Source organism: Rattus norvegicus, chromosome 3 (assembly GCF_036323735.1).
Source record: "Rattus norvegicus strain BN/NHsdMcwi chromosome 3, GRCr8, whole genome shotgun sequence".
Classification (NCBI taxonomy): Eukaryota; Metazoa; Chordata; class Mammalia; order Rodentia; family Muridae; genus Rattus; species Rattus norvegicus.
Window position 1 is genome coordinate 50,048,206 of NC_086021.1, and position 19,108 is coordinate 50,067,313.

The 19,108-nt window shown below is 40.4% G+C and overlaps 1 long non-coding RNA gene across 1 annotated transcript in view; it reads left to right on the forward strand.

Annotated features, from left to right (window-relative positions):
- Positions 1-19,108, forward strand: part of LOC108350369 (uncharacterized) — a 50,295-nt gene that overhangs the window by 12,518 nt on the left and 18,669 nt on the right. Inside the window, exons 4-5 of the long non-coding RNA XR_001837099.3 lie at positions 2,064-2,172; positions 4,758-4,807. This is a non-coding gene — a long non-coding RNA (uncharacterized LOC108350369). The remainder of the gene's footprint in view (positions 1-2,063; positions 2,173-4,757; positions 4,808-19,108) is intronic.

Sequence of the window (19,108 nt, forward strand, 5' to 3'; positions counted from 1 at the left end):
TTTAAAATGCATTCCAAAGAACCCATTTTAAACATAACATTTTATTATTTTGTCATTTTCCTTCAACTGAGTGTGACATTATTTGTTCAAGACCTCCGTATATCATTTCATGTATTAGACATTTTCTATTGTCACAATTATTTTAAAATTATTTTCCAAGGGAGCATTAAAATGCCTCCTGTCTCCCCAATCCAGACCCAATATGTATCATGTTTAAATAGAATTTAAGTACCCAGTCATTTTGTGCTCATAGAGGGGAGAAGCACGCAGGCTCACACACACACACACACGCGCGCGCACACAAACACAAGCACACAAACACATGCACACGCACACGGGCGCATAGGCACACATGCACACACGTACACACATACACAGGCACGCACGCACGCACGCACGCATGCATGTACAGCCACTAGAAAACACTGAAAAGAGTTTCCTGTTTCCTAGGGTGAGGGGGTGGGAAAGTTCGGTGAATCATCCTTCATCCAACTAGCATGAAGGTTCTGAAACACAATGTTTCACATTTTCCCCAATTTAAGACGTGTAAGTTTGTGCATGGAGGTGGTGGTGGGGGTTCAGTTAGTTTGGTCGATATTACTGTAAACGTACTTAACACAGAGATTATGCTGGAGAATTGTATCTGAGATGGAGTCTTTCGTTTGTAATCTGTGAAGGAAAGTTGTGCAATTTTCCCATGCTGCAATGTGCAGTGAAGCTCAGATAACAGTTAAATGCTTGCTCCCTTTGGAGGTGCCCTTCCCGCCAGGGCTACTTATTATTACGAGTTCCAAAGCATTAAATCTAAAGGCCCATCAGCTCACATCTTACAGCCTTGCCTGTCTGTGGACAGGACCCTGTCTGTCTGTTTCCTCTACTGCACCACTTTGTTTGTACTACTGTAATCATTTCGCTGGCCCAGATCTGTGTGGGTGTGCTGGCAGCCTTACAACAAAGTTACATGGGAACAGAGTTAAGGTTGAATATTTATTAGAAGAAGCCATCTGGCGTCAGGCTGTCTGTACAGGGGGGCTCGGTTCTTTAGTAGGCTCTCCTCTTTCTCTGTAACTCTTCCTCCCTCTCTCTTTCCTGTTCTCTCTCCCCCTGCTCCTAATTTCACAGTTCTGAAAAAGTTGAATGTGCCTCTCTGACCCATTAATTTTGGCCTTTATAATTGTACCCTTAAAACAAAAACAAAAACGGCAATACACTCGATCAGTCTGTTTTTCTTTTCTTTTTTTCTCCCTCCTCTCTTTTACTTCATTCTCTCTCTCTCTCTCTCTCTCTCTCTCTCTCTCTCTCTCTCTCTCTCTCTCTCTCTCTCCTGTTCTGATACCAGAATGATCTGTCAAAGGCCAGTAGGCAGTCCCAGAGGGACAGTGGCTTACATGGCCCTACATGCCTACATGTTGTTTTAAACACCCGTTTTCTGCCTCTGCTTTTTCTTATACTTTTACCTTCAGCCCAGCAAACTAATATCAGAAGCCCCTCTCTCCAGAGCCAGTCTGAGGTCCACACACGCAATCGCATGCCTTCTTAGAGAATACGTCTTTCTTTTAGCCTTTTCCCGTTTGCCGAACCTCAGCTGTCTGAAATTGCTTTCTAAATCATCTTCACGACGGTTAAGTTTTTCATTTACCATGTTTCTGTGAGTCGGTTGCTCATTTTCCTCCCCTGGGACTGCCTCTGTTTTCTTTTTCCAGCATTGAAGCATACTCTCTCTCTCTTTCTACCTCTGTAGGCCCCCAGCACACGCAGCCTCTGCTGTTCACCTCTGTCCCGTTAATACCGTGGTCAGCTCCAAGTGTGGTTTACAAGATGCCATTAACACCAGCTTGATTGAGTGATGGCAGTGTTAAAACACGTGTGTACGTGACTCATGAATCCAGGGGTGGTGGAAGGTTCCTGGTTTGTTGTATCTGAAAATCCATTCAGATGTGGGAACAAGAATTTTGTGAATGCACAGGAGGCCTGTCATTCTTGCTTTGCTTATTGTGGGATGACAGCCCATGTGTGAGTTATCAGTCAAGTCCCCGCAAGCTAACTTCTCCTGTGGTCTGCAGTGTGGGAAACTGGCCAGAGAGATCCCAGGGTGCGGTTGCAGTATGGAGGAGAGGATTTCTGTCGGGTCTGATGAATCTGGAGTCAAGCATTTACCCTGATATTGGAAAGGTGAAAGTTTATTTGTCTCATTTTTAATGACGCAGGGAGAGAAATCATCCCGGGATTCAGATGGGAGAGATTAAAAGATCGACGTAGTCTGAAAACATCAAGTGAAGATGGGCTATTAGAAATCAAAAGAGTTGATCAAACCTGGGTCAAAGTCGGCTTAATAACCACGACCTCTGTTTCATTGTAGGGATGGCTGTGTTTTTTTAATGAACCTGATTTCACAGGTTCTCAGGTGGGCTGTGGTCTAGCTAGTCAGCAGAGAGGCCTCATTTCAGGCAGCTTCAAATGCCTCGTCATTTCTGAATGAGTTTCAGCTCCAGGAGATTTCAGTGCTGGAAGAATTGCAATAAGCTATGAAACTTTATCCCTTCTCAAGACTCTCCCAAATCTCCAGGGAGCTCTGGCTTCCAGGGTAATGGTAATCACGCTGCTCACTTAGGGAAGGAAGGTGCCACCTCAGGGGTCACATGACAATACCAGAGAGGTTAAGTCAACTTCCAGCTGAGGTTTTACAGATATGTTTGGGATCTTGGAATGATATTACCATATTATTGTGCTTTTACTGTTGTTGCTTTTGGCTCAGGGCTGGGGGGACAGCCTTGTGTAACAGATTTATCCAGGGAGTGTTTCACCTGATCCAAGTAAGATGGGGTCCCAATGTCATCCCTGTTTGGGTTTAATGGATAAGAAACATCTCAGAGAGAAATGTTGTTGGTATTCGGAGACTTTTATTTATCTTTAGTTTTTGAAAGACTTAGGAAAAGAAACCAACACGCAACCTCAGGGGAGATGAGCATAGATTGAGAGTAATGTTATTAAAATAAGAGAGAGATTCAGGGAAATGACTGATCATTTGATGCCTTTTCCCCTCAGAACTCTGCCAAATAACAGACTTACCTGATTCATATACCACTGGGAGCTCTAATTGTGCCTATTTTTAAAGAACGTATGCATGCACCTATGTTTTCCTGCAAAGACTTAATTGGATAAAGAAATAGCTTTAACCCTGATGCTCACCCCCATCACTAAGATCTAATTATGGATTAGTCACTCATAAATCATACAGAAAGTAACCAGTTTTTTTTCTGTTCTAGACACCTCCTTTTAAAAGAGAAATCGCCTTGTACAAGCAGTTTTCTTAAAGAAAAGATGGCTTACTGCCTAAGAGGGGTGACCAGCTCTGCTCTAAGGATTTAAAAATATCACCCATGAGATCAACACATCATTTTGTAAAATGAAATATATAAATATGAAAATGGTCAAGGTGTTAGTTTTATGCCTGGAAATCCATTGAGTTATTCCCTAACATCTAAGCATTCACCATGTTTAAGATACAATGGCATATTTTAAGTTACAGTCTTTGTTTTTGAGACCCCTGCAGTACAGCCTCTAAGATAGCATTTTTTCACTTATGGCAGTGAATGGTACTAAGTAACTGTTAATTGCGATAAAGGCAAGGAGCGTGTGGTAATCAGAAGGAGAGGATACTCTACTACATATACAAATATAGCATACATGGGTATAGTATAGTAAGTACATATTAATATACATGCTAGTACATATAATAGAACTATGAATACAGCAGTTTTGTGGTTTTTAAAAAGGTTTCTGTGTTTCAGAAATGGAAACCTAGAAGTCATGCATGCCTTCATAGTACATTTGAATAAGAGCAAAGGACAAAGAAGGGCAGAAAATAACTGGGAACTTTTTAATATGTAGGGAAAGAGCATTTACTTAATTTGAAGCGTATTTGGGCAACATCAAAGGGAGAGTGATAAAATCATACTCCGGATGTTCCAAGATGAATTCGTTCCTGTTTTAACTATCAGGTTGGGGCTGGAAGAAGTTAGATCTTGGTTTTATTCTTATAGAATCCACCTAAGTTACTAAGGCAAAGGGGCTATAGGAGTTGGAGATAAGAGGCAGGAAGTGTAACGCTATGAAAAGAAATGTTAAATAGACTTTGGATAGGAATGAGGCAAAAACTCAGAACTGGGCATGCATAGAAGTTGTGAGGAACTAAATCGGACAAGGAGTGTCCCACCAGGAAAGAAAAGCTAAGAGTAAAGTTAATACGTTGATTTTAGTTGAGTTTGGCATGTATGGATAATCTCTAAGAAGCTCTCTAGGTTGTAGATGATGAAAAATGGGAGAATAGGATTCCCAGGAGATATGACATATGGGCACTGGGGACTGTCCGGAAGGACAGAGGTAACACCTGAAGGTATGGAAGCTGGAAGAATTTTCAAAGAAGTGAGGAGGGACGGCCAGTCAGTGATGGCAACAGGGCTCTTCCGTCAGTGGAGTGGGATGGGAGCTATTGGAAATGTGACAAGGACGGCAAATGGTGGGAAAGGTTGACAGATTTCTTCTTTCCACAAAATTGGCAGTTACAGGTGAGGGGAAGTACGTGCTAGCTCCAAGAACAGAACATGTTGTTTAAAAATGCATTAAAATCAGTTTTTAAATCACATGCACAATGCTAGGTTAATTATGGCATTTCAAAGAAAGTTTCTTTTTGACTGCTGGCCATGTCTCTCTCCCTACTGGCTCACCTTTGGCAACTTCTCCCTCACCTGCTACAGTTTCCAAGAGATCTCGGCTCCGTCGTTGGCAGAACAGACAAAATATCCAGGTGAGAAGCTGCCTTTGAGACCGTGCCTGTTTTCAGAGGTAAAAAAAAAATTCTTTCCAGTTATTCCATAGGATTTTAAAATGAATAATACATATATGTAAATGTATGCGTATATACACATATATTTTCAAGTCCACAAATACAGCCTCCTCAGTAATGAAACAGAAGGCCATAAGTTTGAAAGAGAGCAAGGATGTGGGAGGGGATGGAGGGACTGAAGGGAAGAGAGCAATGTATATAGTTGCATTATGATCTCAGAAAGTAAAAGAATTTAAAAAAGAAAAAGTCTCCTGATACAATTAATTCTGTCACTCCGCATTAAAAATAGTTACAAGGAAAGTATAAAAAGGAAAATAATAATCTTTAAGATTCAGTCTATGGATATAGCCTCTGTCAGTTCTTGGCATCATGGGCAAAGTTGGCTTCGTTTGGACCACAAACTTGTGCTCCTAGTGTGTGCAGCGTTCGGTCCCTTCTAGTTATCCTTAAATCCTCAGTGCTCTGTGTCCAGTGTGCCTGTCACTAATGCCTTGGTAAAATTTCTGATCTAGTTGTTTTGCTCATCGTTGCTTTGGCCTTTATGCCAGTGATTACTATAAGTACACCCCCCCCATTTTGAAAATGAAGATCATTTAAAATCTAACTCCTAGGTGGAGCAGTCTCCCATCTGCAGACACCAAACCCAGACACTATTGCAGATGCCAAGAAGTGCTTGATGACAGGAGGCCAGTATAGAGGTCCCTTAAGAGGCTCTGCCAGCACCTGACTAATACAAATGCAGATACTCACAGCCAACCATTGGACTGAGCGGGGCAACACCAGTGTAAGAGATAGAGGAAGGACTGAAGGAGCTGAAGGTGGTTGCAACCCCATAGGGAGAACAACAATATCAACTAGCCTAACCCCCCCCCCCCAGCTCCCAGGCATGGCTCCAGCTGCATATGCAGCAGAGGATGGCCTTATCTGGCATCAGTGGGAGGGGAGGCCCTTAGTCCTGTAGAGGCTTCACCTCCAGCAGAAGAGGATGCTGTAGCTGTGAGGCGGGAGTTGCTGGGTGGCTGGAGGGGCACCCTCATAGAAGCAGAGGGAAAGGGGGATGGGATGGTGGGTTGTGAAGGGGAGACTAGGAAGGATGATGACCTTTGAAACGTAAATAAAATAACCACTAAAAATAAAAACATCGAACTCCTACTTTATGATGGTGAGCACTCTAAGAAATCCCCCAATTTGAGAATGATAAGCAATGTAAAAAAAAAAAAAACAAAAAAAAATCAAACCTCGCAGCGATACAAAAGAGTTCTTTGCAAAAGACAAATGTTTGTGAAACATTGGTGAAAACATGAGATAAAAAGCACATAAAAATATACCAACTAATGCTCCACACAGGGATGTGCTGGTTTTACTGTGCTCTATCCTAATATTACCTTAACTCTAGTTCACTGTGATTTCATTAACAGTCTTACATTTACTTACGTTTCCTTGTTAATTAGCAAAGTTGCTGCGTTCTTTTCATCGCCTGGGTAGAACTTTCTTCCTCTTGTGTTTTGGTTATTCTTTAACTGGAGTTTTAGTATTTGGTTATTGGTTCGAAAAGGATGTTTTTATATTATGAATACATGACTATATTTTTGGACTGTTGTATTTGGTTCTCACCAAGGTCAATGGGATAGGTTTCTACACCACCCCATGAATGTCCCTTGATTATAGCAGTTTTCCCTCTATATTTCTTCAACTCTCCCCATCTTCCCCCATTTTCCCACTCGATCCTTCTGTTTGTTCCAGCCCTGTCTCCAATTTTTAACTATTCTACTTCAGTTTTAGGGAGATATAACAGTTCATGAGATCATAAATCAGTATAGAGTTCCTATATTCTATACCGAACCTCTGCCAATCTTTGGGTTATAGCTTGGTTATCGATTTGACTAAGATAATATCAACAAATAAATGAATGGGTACCATATTTATCTTTCTTGGTCTGGGTTACTTCACTAAGGATGATTTGTTTTTAATAGTTCCCTCCATTTACCTGAAAATTTCATTTCACTCTTTTCCTTTTTGATGGCTGAGAAACACTCCATTCTGTAAATGTACAACATATTCTTCATTTATCATCTGCCGAGGCACATCTGGGTTGTTTCTAATTTCTGGTAATGATGAATAGAGCAGCAGTGAGCATGGTTGAACAGGCACCGCACAGTACACCCATTTGACCAAACAGCTTTACTTACAAGTGTTTATTGCAATGAGACTTGGTTTGACCTGAGATCTCTTGCTTCTGATGAACTATCAATCTTGGATCCTCACTGGGACTCCTTTTGGATATCCAGTTGTTATCCTATGTCATGGAGATCCTGCAGCTTTGAATCTGGAGGACTGGCCACTTTACACTCCAGCAGTTCATAGATGGGGTTGATGTTGGGGTGAGCCAACTCAGAGCTCTGGATCTGGGTCTGGGTAGAAGGTGACTTGGGCAGCCTACCAGGTTTCCTGAGCCTGCATCATCAGGGCCAACATTTTGCCCAGGGGCAGGGCCTATTCTTTTTTTTTTCTTTGTGCATTACTTTAATAAAATATAAAACAATTATTAAAACAGTATCTCCATGTCTTCTGATTTCCAGTTCTGTTAACCCTTTAGAGGTTTGGGTGTGTAAGCACATGAATAAACATGTACATACATACATAGTGTTATCAATACATTTAGAATATTATATATACACAGATAATACATTTAAATACCAGCAAGGTCAGTTGCCAAGAATGCATGAAGCCTATGGACCGTCCTGAGCATCACATAGCCAGACTTGCTGGTGCATGCCTGCCAGGGCATGCCTGTGATCTCAGCACTCAGGCTTCTGGAGGCAGAAGGATAAAGAGTTCAAGATCATCCTTGGCTACACAGTAAGTTCAAGGCCAGTCTGGACTACAGGGCAGGGCCTATTCTAATGCTGTCATGGCCTCTGGGCCAGATCTCCTGTACCCATGCTACCAATGCCTGGCCTACTCTGTTGCCCAGGTGAGGAGTAGGACCAGCTGTCCTGAATGCCACAGCAGGTAAGGGTAGGACCATGTCTCACTTACTCCACTGGGCTGCTCTACCATACCCATGCTACAAGAGCTAGCTCTCTCATGCAAGAGCCAGGGACAGCTCTCCTAAGTATGGTAGCCAGTGAGGGACAGGGCCAACTCTGCCAGTGTAGGCAAAGGGGCAGAGATATCTCAACACGGTGCTTAAACATCAGCATGACCTCAGATGGCAGCTCAGACCAGGGACGTCCCCGTGGCTTTGGTGGTTAACATAGACCTCAGATAGGACCACAGATCCAGACATGGTCTCCTGTACATGCTGTTTATATATAGGAGGGTTACTCATTTTTGTGAATTAGTTTTGTATCTGCCTACTTTGCTGAAAATGTTTATCAGCTGCAGTAGTTTTCTGGTGGATTTCAGTGTCATGCATGTATACGTTTTTATGCATGTATATTTTTCATGTAAAAATACGTTAGTCCATAAACCACCAACCAATGAATATACACAGGCTGAATCTAGGCCATCCATATGTGTGTAGAAGATGGGCAGCTTGCTTTTCATCTGGGGACCCCAACAACCAGAGACTGACCCTGAATCTGTTACCTGCTTTGGATCCTGTTCCAAAGGATCCAATTGCTACTGGGTAGTGATTCTTGACCTCAGTGTGACAGGATGTGCTTAGTTCTGTAGTGACTTGATTTGCCAGGGTGGGTTGGTACCTAGGGGGGATCTCCCCCTTCTCAGTGGAAAAGGAGTGGGAGGGTTGGAGAGAGGGGCTGTGTGAGTGCTTGTGAGTAGGAGGGGAGGGGGACTGCAATTGGGATGTAAAATGAATAAGGAAATAAATTGATTGAAAAAAATGTTAGTCTAAAAATGTCTATTTTTCCGTTGGTAGTATAAATAAATATGATATTTAGCTTATTTAAATGCATTTTAAATAAGTACTGGGCATCAGTACTGGGCATAGAACTTAGGACATTGCACATGCCGATCAGGTATCCTACAGACTAAGCTATATGCCCAACTCTTGTTTTCACTGTTTATTTTAGGACAGGAACTCACCAAGTTGTCTAGGCTGGCCTTGAGTTTACTCTGTAGTTCAGGTGGCTCTTACACTTGGGATAGTCTAGTCTCAGTCTTCCAAGGAGCTGGTGTCACAGGCATGCGACACCAGGCCTGGCTTAGTTCTGTCTAGTAAGCTCTCTGTCTCTGTCTCTGCCTTTGTCTCTGTCTATCTCTGTCTTTTTCTCTGCCATTTAATTTCATTCTTGCTTTCAGCATAGAATTTATGTTTCACAAACAACCGGATGATTAAGAGCACTATCAAATTAAGTGAAGTTAGAAAAAAAAAAGAGTGATTTGGGATAATATAGGAACCAGGCACAGGCCCTCACTATAACCAGCAGCAGGACAGGGAAAAGGATTAATTCTGGGGGGGGGGTATGGACAATGAGATTTTGTTGTTGTTGTTGTTGGATATTTTTCAGAGGATAGTTCTGTTCTTGCTCAGAAAACTTTGGGGATTTGTTAACAGACTCATCCACCTTTTCAGTTTGGCACTCCATATCTGACCAAGGAAGATGGCTTTTAAACTGTTAGTATGGTCAAAAGCAGTGGCCAAGTTAAAAGACCTTCACGAAACTGCAGTCTGGAATCTACTTAGCAGGTTGGATTAGGGCTGTCAGTGAGGGAAGCCTGTGCATTAGTGGGGACACTTTTATCCTTTGACTGGAAGCAGAGTCTCCACTGTGCTTCTCAGTTTTGTTGACTGTGATGCATGTACCCATGTAACAAAAAAAAAAAATCAAATATTTTCCATGTTAATTAGCTCGGTCTCCATTATAGCCCTTTTGACAAAACACCCAGCAATATTGCCAAAAAAGGCATGTAAGAGATAAGATGTCAGCATTAAAGGATCTAAGTCGATTTCACAACCGCTCAAAGAAAAATCCAAGCTGTTTAAGTCAGGGAGACTCAGACTTAGTGTATCATTTAAACCAAACCATTTTTGGTATTTTTTACTTGGTCGAACAAAAATATTTTTGTTTTTCCTGTTTTTTTTTCCTCTTGTGAGGACTAATTCCTTCAGGCTGTTGCTACTTTACTGAAAGGACAAACAGTTTGCTTGAGCAGAGATTTCAGTAAAGGATCAGCAGACACTTTAAGGTCTAATAGTGAAAAAAAACCTCAAGTATTTTATAATGATATATATAATTAAGACTATTTGGAAAAATCAACTAATACTTTTATAATGATACAATTAAAATTTTAAATGGGCTGAAGCATTGAGAGTTGGGAGCTAATTTGATATTTGTAACACTTATTCTGGAGGAATTGTATCAAAACTCATTTTAACACAATTGTATGGCTGTTTCAATACAATATAGATATCTTACTGTTTTCACGTTAAGTTCAATGGTTATAAACTTTTATATTTTCTTTGGCCTAATGTCACCAACCAGTTAGAAATATCATAAATTTTCAGTTATTTGCTACTATGTTCAGAAAAAGAAATCAATAAAATGTTGTAGTTAAGACAAAAATGTTTTGCCTTTGCTTTTGATATGAAATCATGATTTACATGTCAACTCTACATCATAATTACATTGGTTTTTACATCCATGACCTTCCACATCTTTCAAAATATTTGCTTACGTTTCAGTAATGTAAGAATTTTCTACTTTGCAGTGAGAAAAAAAAAATGCCACCTCTAATTATTGTCATGACAATGGGAGCTTTTGTCTCTTTAGATCCTTAGAAAGCAAAAGAAATAAAAAAAAATGAAGGCAGAGCCTCTTTGAGCATGAATTTGAAAACAAATTGTGTTGCAGCTAATAAGAGACCCTGGTGGTGGCTCAGAATGAAGCCCAAAGATTACGCTTTCCAAAGCTTGTGGACTTTGATTTGCATATGGTGTGTGCTCTGAGTGGTTCTGTAGCCTGTTCTGACTTGTGGCTTTTCTATTCCACACAACTTCTAAAAAATCAGCAGGGACAGTGCTAATTAATTTATAATGTTTTGCGTTTCTAAACAAGGCACCTCAGTAATTAGGTGAAATATTTATGACGAATATAAAACAATGCAAATTTATTTGTTTGCCTGAAAGCTAACTTGTTATTTATTTAGTATGATCTTTTGAAGGATTCTTTAAACTGAATCATGGAATGTGGAAGGGGGTATTTAGAATAAAGATTGGGACATCACCACCCGCTGATCATTAGAATATGCTATAGTTATAAGGCACATACATGATAGCCATGAACACTTGAAAGGAGTCTTAGTTTTTATAAGGAAGGATGCACTATTGTGAGAGTGGATCCAGATACATGGGAAAGGACAGGGCAGGCCACAGATGCCCGGATAGAGAACATTTTTATGTGAAGAAATACAGAAAACCTACAGTCCCATGTTTTGTTTAATAACAAAGGCAGCCATTCCTACACAATATATACTATCTGTATATATGTTTTAGTCTATATTAAAGAAAAAGACACCTTTGCTTTTGCTTTTATTTCTTTTCAAGCATGTTCTAAAATTTTTATTATTTTATATATGGTTCAATTGAAATATAGCTACAATAATTCACCCTTTTCCTTTCTTTCTCCCCTTTTAAATGCCATCTCTCCAACTTCTCTCATTTTAAACTGATAGCCTTTTTTCTTTGATTTTTAAAATTTATACCTATACATGTATATGTACACATAAATCTATAAATACAACCTATGGACTTTCTCCCTCCTTCCCTCCCTCCTTCCCTCTCTTCCCTCCCTCCATCTTTCCTTCCCTTCCTCCCTGCCCCTCCCTCTGTGTGTGTGTGTGTGTGTGTGTGTGTGTGTGTGTGTGTGTGTGTGTGTTCGTTCAGGGCTGATTACTTTGTACTTAATAACTAATGGAGGAGTTCATCCTGAGGAGAGGCTAATTTTTCCACTCTGGACAGTGGTTTACATCTCAAGATGTATTTTCCCTCTTTCTGTGTCAGGTTGTTTGTTGATATGACTATTGTTGTGGTCTTGTTTATGATCTCATTTCTAGAAGAGACTCTTTCACAGCAGACTTCCTGGTTACTGGGCTTTTGTTTTTCTTCAGCTTTTCCTTTTTACTGCACAAGGGGACATGATGTCCATTATATACATGTCCCAGACTTTCAGTATTTGTTGAAAGATGTTTAGGTTTCCATATCCTAACGTTTGTGGGCCAGCAAGTATCTTCCGAATAGGATATCAAGTCCTTTGGGCATGTGCAAAAGCACAGCACTATAGGCTCCCTTAGTAGATCTACCTTTTAGATTTTTGAGTATCCTCCATGCTGATTTTGAGCATTATGGCGCCAGCTTGCTTCCCCGCTAGCAGTAAATGATAGCTCCGCTTTCCACACAACCTCACTGGCTTTCATTGTCGGTTGTTTTGTTGATCTTAGTCATTCCGACAGGGGGAAGATGCACTCTCAAAGTGGTTTTCATTTGCATTTACCTGATAGCTAAGTTTGATGAACACTTTTGAGGTATTCCTCAGCCAATTTTCTTTCCAATTTTCTTTCCTCTTCCGGGAGGAGAAAGCATCCGTGGCTAGTTTTGCACACGCTCGACAATTCACCACGCCCCCGGGGAGAAAGCTTTGCTAATGCCAAGGGGTCTGAAGCCCACGTTCTTCATCTTGATGTTTGTTTGTTTTGTTTTGTTTTGTTTTCAAAATTCTTGAGTTGCATCATTGATCCATTTATTTGTGTTCTTCAGGATTTAAAAAAAAATGTCACCACTTAGGGTCCTCCCATTTCTTCTTAGAACTGCATTCCCAGTGTCCCAGATGCGTTGTGTTTTCATCCTCCTTTAGATACAGGAATATTTTACTTCTTCTTTAACCCATTCACATTCAGTAATGAGCTGTTGATCTACGTGAACGTATATACCAGAGTTTTGTTTGATCTCCATCTTAGATTTTATTGCATAAGTATCAGATGGGCTACAGAAGAGTATTTCAATTTTCTCTATGTGTAAGGTATGCTTTGTGTCGATACATGGTCTCCTAAAGATGTCCCTATGTGCTATAGGGAATGTTTATCGTTTGGTGTTTGGCTGTAATATTCTGTAGGTATCACTTTAAGACTTTAAAGTTGTGCTTATCTTAAAACTACATTGAGGGTTTTGTTTGTTTATTTTTGTAGACAACAGATAGATTTTTGTTGGTTTCTTTTTTTTCAATTCTTTAATCTTTTTTTTTTTACAGTCCAGGCATTATTCACCTACCAGTCTGACTGTTCCTCTGACTGTTCCTCATCCCATTCCTCCTCCCCCCAACTTCTCCAAGAGGATGTCCCCACACCCTGAGGTCTCAAGTTTCTCTAAGGTTAGGTACATCTCTCTCACTGAGATCAGGTCAGGGAGTCCTCTGATGTATATCTGTCAGGGGTCTCATATCAGCTGGTGTATGCTGCCTGGTTGGTGACTCAGTGTCTGAGAGATCTCCGGGGTCCAGGTCTGTTGAGACTGCTGGTCTAACTATGGGGTCACCTTTCTCCTCAGCTTCTCCCAGCTTTTCCCTAATTCAACCGCAGGAGTCTCCTTCTTCTGTTCATTGGTTGGGTATAATTATCTACATCTGACTCTTTCAGCTGCTTATTGGGCTTCTTGGAAGGCAGCCATGCTAGGCTCCTTTTTGTAAGGACGCCATAGCATCAGTAATAGGGCTAACCCTCGGAGCCTCCCCTTGAGATGGATCCCGGTTTGGGTTGGTCACTGAAGCTCCTTTCCCTCAGTCTCTTCTCCATTTTTGTCCCTGCAGTTCTTCTAGACAAGAACAATTCTGGGCCAGAGCTTTTGACTGTGGGATGGCAACCCCATCCCTCCATTTGATGCCCTGTCTTTCTACTGGAGATGGACTCTATAAGTTCCCTCTCCCCATTGTTGGGCATTTCATCTAAAGTCCCTCCCTTTGATTCCTGAGTGTCTCTCACCTGCCATTCTAGAGGGTCCCCTCACCTCCTCCCTCCAGAGGTTGCCTTTTTCCATTCTGTATGCTGGCCCTCAGGGCTTCACTCCTGCCCCCCCCCACACCAATGCCTGATTATCTTTTTCTTTTCCCCTCCCTGTCCCCTGACCCACCCAGATACTTTCTCCCTCTGCCCCTCTCCCCTAATTGTTTTCTTCTCCTTCCCATGTGGAATTGAGGTGTCCTCACTTGCGTCTTTCATCTTGTTACCCTTGAGTTCTTTGGACTGTAATCCTGGGTATTCTGTATTTTTTTTTTGCTAATATTCACTTATTAGTGAGTATATACTATGCATGTCTTTTTCAGCCTGAGTTATATCACTCTTGATGATATTTTCTGGTTCTATCCGTTTGCCTGCAAAACTCATGATGTCCTCATTCTTAATAGTTGAATGGTATTCCATTGTGTAAATGAACCACATTTTCTGCATCTGTTCTTTATTTGTGGGGCATTTGAGTTATTTTCAGCTTCTGTCTATTACAAAGAAGCACACTATGAACATAGTAGAGCAGTGCCTCTGTGGTGTGGTGTGGCATCTTTTGGGTATATGCCCAAAAGTGGTATAGCTGGGTCTTCAGGTAATCTATTTCCAATTTTCTGAGGAACCACCAGACTGATTTCCAGAGTGGTTGTACCAGTGTGCAATCCCACCAGCAATGGAGGAGTGTTCCTCTTTCTCATATCCTTGCCAGCATCTACTTTCACCTGAGTTTTGATCTTAGCCATTCTGACTGGTGCAGGGTGGAATCTCAGGGTCATTTTGATTTGCAGTTCCCTGATGACTAAGAACTTCGAACATTTACATGCTTCTCAGCTATTAGAGATTCCTCTGTTATGAAATCTCTGTTTAGTTCTGTACTTCATTTTTGATTGGGTTGCTTGGTTTTGTTGGTGGTTTCATTCTTGAGTTCTTTATATATTTTGGAAATCAGCCCTCTATTGGATGTGGGGTTAGTGAATGTTTTTTTCCAAATCTATAGGTTGCTGATTTATCCTGCTGACTATTTCCCTAGCCTTATAGGAGCTTTGCGGTTTCATGAAGTCCCATTTGTCAATTCTTGATTTTAGAGCTTGAGCCATTGGAGGAAATTCCCCCTGTGCCATTGAGTTCAAGGCTCTTTCCCACTTTCTTTTTTGTTAGAGTCAGTGTATCTGGTTTTATGTTGAGGTCCTTGATCCACTTGGACTTGAGCTTTGTGCAAGGTGACAAATATGGTTCTATTTTCATTTTTCTTCATATGACTGCCAGTTAGACCAGCACCATTTATTGAAGATGTTTCTTTTTTTCCCATTGTATATTTTTGGCTTCTTTGTCAAAGATCAAGTGTCTGTAAGTGTGTGGTTTTATTTCTGGGTCTTCAATTCTATTCCATTGATCAACTTGTCTGTCTCTGTATCAATACATTCTTGTTACCTTTCCTCCTTTGGAAATTTGAATGGTGCTATCTGGAAACATGAAATTATTCTTTAGGGAGGAGATATTTGGTCAGTTCCAGCTCTAGGACCTCTTGTTGCTGTGTTTGAAGTGCATGGTATCTTCAGTGTATAAATATACCTTCTGTTTCATGCAGGGGGAGGTAACCATGGGCATTAATAATAGTCTGTCATATTTTGGGAATCTCTTGGAAAACTCAGGCCAACATCTCAAAAATAGCTTCTTATACTTGGTGTCAGGTTTCTGTTAGGCAGACTTTGTCTCTTGGAGAGAGCATTGCCAGCCTAGATGGGAAATTTTCATTTAAATTGTAACAGTATACTTACACACAGACTTACATATAATATAGGTTTTGTAGGTAGTACTGATCCCTTTCCTAATGACTTTTAGAGACATTTTAACTGTTATTTTTCCCTCCTCCTTCTATATTTATATCTCCCTTTCTTTCCCATTCCTCAGATCAGATCACAGTACTCCACTTTCTTTCTCCCTTCTGTTGACCATCCACCCTCTACTCTGACAACTGCTCTTACTTTCCTGGTTTCTGCACTTACTCAAGGATATGTACACATATTTGAAGATTTGGAGCTAGGAGCCTCAGATGAGAGAGAACATACTGTTTGTCTTTCTGAGTCTAGGATACTCCATTCAGTATCATCTTTTTGGGTTTGGGGATTTAGCTCAGTGGTAGAGCACTTGCCTAGCAACCTGGGTTTGGTCCTTAGCTCTGACAAAAAAAAAAGACAAAATAACAGTATCATCTTTTCTAGTTCCATCCATTTACATGCAGAATTTATAATATCATCTTCTTCACAGTTGAAGCATACTCAATAGTGTATAAGTTATCCACTGGTAGTTGAAGGGATTTTAGGCTCCTTTCATGTTCTTCAGTGATGAAGGTGTCTGATAAGTATATAATGTAGGACATTAGGTAGTGCCTTTGGGTGTATGCCACGGAGTGGTGTAAGTGGGTCCCGTGGTAGAATTATTTTTAGTCTTTTAAGATTTCTCCACGATGATTTTCTCAGTGGCTGCACCACTTCGTCATTCAACCAACATTGAAGGAGGCTTCTCTCTCCTCCCACCTTTGTATTGTTCTATTGATCTTTGCCATTATGGTAGAGGTGAGATAAAATCTCCAAGTTGTTTTCAATTGCATTTCCCTAATTGTAAGGATGATGCATTTTGAGGGATGTTTCTTAGTTGTCCCCTACCCTCTTCTTCTGATGTCACCCCTTCAAAGAGGTCTATAACTTTAATTTCAGTACATGGGTATTTTAGTGAGTTTTAGATCACTCAAAGCTTCTGAGCAAGGCACTCCTGCCTAGAGAGTTTTCATCTTTGGCTACGCTATGAGTTCTGGGTTATGTATTTTAGATATTGATCCTCTGCCAAATGTAGAGCTGGCAATGAGTCTCTTTCATTCTGTGGGCATCCTCCTCGTCTGGTTGATTTTTTTCTTGAGCTGTGCAGAAGCTGCTTATTTTTATGAAGTTCCACCCCTTGACCGTTAGCTTTACTTCTTGGGCAAATGGAGTCCTAGTTGGAAAGTCTTTTCTTACATCTATAACATGAAGGGTGTGGCCTCTGTCTCCTTCTAACAGTTTCAGCCTTTCAGGGTTCAAGTTTATATCTTTGATCCACTTGGAGTTAGATTTTGTGCAAGATGATAGATATGAGTCTGATTTTATTGTTCTACATCCATTTTCCTAGCACCATTTGTTCAACATGCTTTCTTCCCTTCAAGTTCTGTTCTTATCATCTCTGTCAAATATTAAGTATCTGAAGTTGTGTATGCTTGTTTGGCTTTTTAGTTCTGTTCTACTGATGTACATGTCTGGTTTTGTGCCAGTTCATATTGTTTTTATTACTATGGCTCTCCAAGGTATCTTAAGATCTGGAATCATAACCCCTCCAGCATCATTCTCTTTGTTAAGGATTGTTTAGGTTATCTCGGGTCTTTTGAGGTTCTGTATGATTTTTAGGATAGATTTTTTTTCATTTTCTATTTCTGTAAATAATGAGATAGGGATTCTGATTGTGATTAGATTGAATTTGTAGGTAGCTTTTGGTAAAGCGATGGTTTTCCCATTTGAATTCTGCCAATTCATGAGCATGGAATTTCTTTCCATTTTCTAGTGTCTTTCTCTGTCTTTTTTTTCAATGCATGAGAATTTTGATTGTAGATGTCCTTCACTTCTTTGCTCAAGTTTATTCCTAGGTATTTTATTTCTTTCCAGACTATTGGGAATGGGAAATTAGGTGTCCATGATTTCATTCTCTGCGTGTTGGTTGCTGCTGTATAGAAAAGCTATTGGTGTATGCAAGTTGATTCTCCATCTTGCTATATTGCTGAATTAGTTTTTATTGTCCCTGGAAAACATTTGGTAGAATTTTTAGAATCTCTAATGGATAATATCATGTCATCTATAAATAGTGATAGTTTGACTTATTCATTTCCTTGCCTTGCCAGTCAGTTCAGGACCTCGCTGTGTAGGATGTGGCAGGCAGCATCCTCATGTTGCTTTTAGCTACTTCTTAGACAGTGCAGCCCAGAACATTTCTATCAATGTTCAAATTATACTAAAAATAATTCACCTATGACTTTTCAGATTTACTTAAAAATAAGTTTCCTTTGGTGAGATAAAAACATTTGTATACTTGTCTGAAAATATGCCTCATCACATAAAGTTGCTACACAAGCATGGGAGGAAGAATTTTATTTCTGGAAACCCCATTGCTAAAGAGAACTAGTTCCACAAAGTTTTCCTCTGACTTTCATTTGCCTGATGTGGCATATGAGTTCCCTTCCCATACATCGTGAACACACACACACACACACACACACACACACACACACACATACACACACACACACACACAGTAAAAAAAAAGAGCCTTTTTTCATTACACTTTGGTAAAATTGATCATAGAACAATTTGTTATACATCAGTTGATATATTTTATAGGCTAAATAATATCCAAAAATAAATTTATTAATAGTCACTATGGTACTCAGAAATCTAATCTTGTACAAACATGAAGGGAATACCAAGACAGTATTAATCTCCCACCTTTTCAATGGAATAGAAGAGAAGTGGTGGCATTTGCTTATAAAGAATGTTGACATTTTGCCCTGATTTCTTCTCCTCCTGCTCCTCCTCCTCCTGCTCCTCCTCCTCCTGCTCCTCCTCCTGCTCCTCTTCCTCCTGCTCCTCCTCCTCCTCTTCTTGTGTTTTCTCGAATGAATCACTCACTTTGGGATTTAGCAATTTCCTTTGCTATCGAAGTGGTAAGCAGAAGGATACATAACATAGAAAGTTACTGAGGCCTATAACCATGGCACAGAACATCCTGGGCTTCTTTGCGAAGACCCGAGAGTGAAGAAGCAGCCTCCTACTAGTCATCCAGTCACAAATTCAGATGACTCTAGTCCAGACAACAGTTCTCATGAAAGTCTAATGGGAAGCACCAGTTTCGTCTCTCTCACATCTTAGAGCTTCAGAAATTGAGACAAGTACTTGTGATTGGAGCCTCTGAGTTTTGAGGTAATTCGTTATACAGCATTCGATGTCTAGTATAATGCATGCCCAGAATTCTAATAGAATTTAATAAATCTTCCATTGCTTTTTAAACATGTTACGAGTAAATTTTCTTGGGACCCTAATTATGAGAAAAAGTACCTGCTATCATGTACTTGCCAATGACTAGGCTTCAATCACGATAAGGCAAATAAAGTAAGTGAGGGGAGAGATTTTCTAAGTACTTCTAGTGCACGTGACTCTCTGCGAGTGGGTCACATCTTGATGGTTGCATAAGGAACCAGTTCTTGTTAGGTGGTAGCTGAGGTTTAAA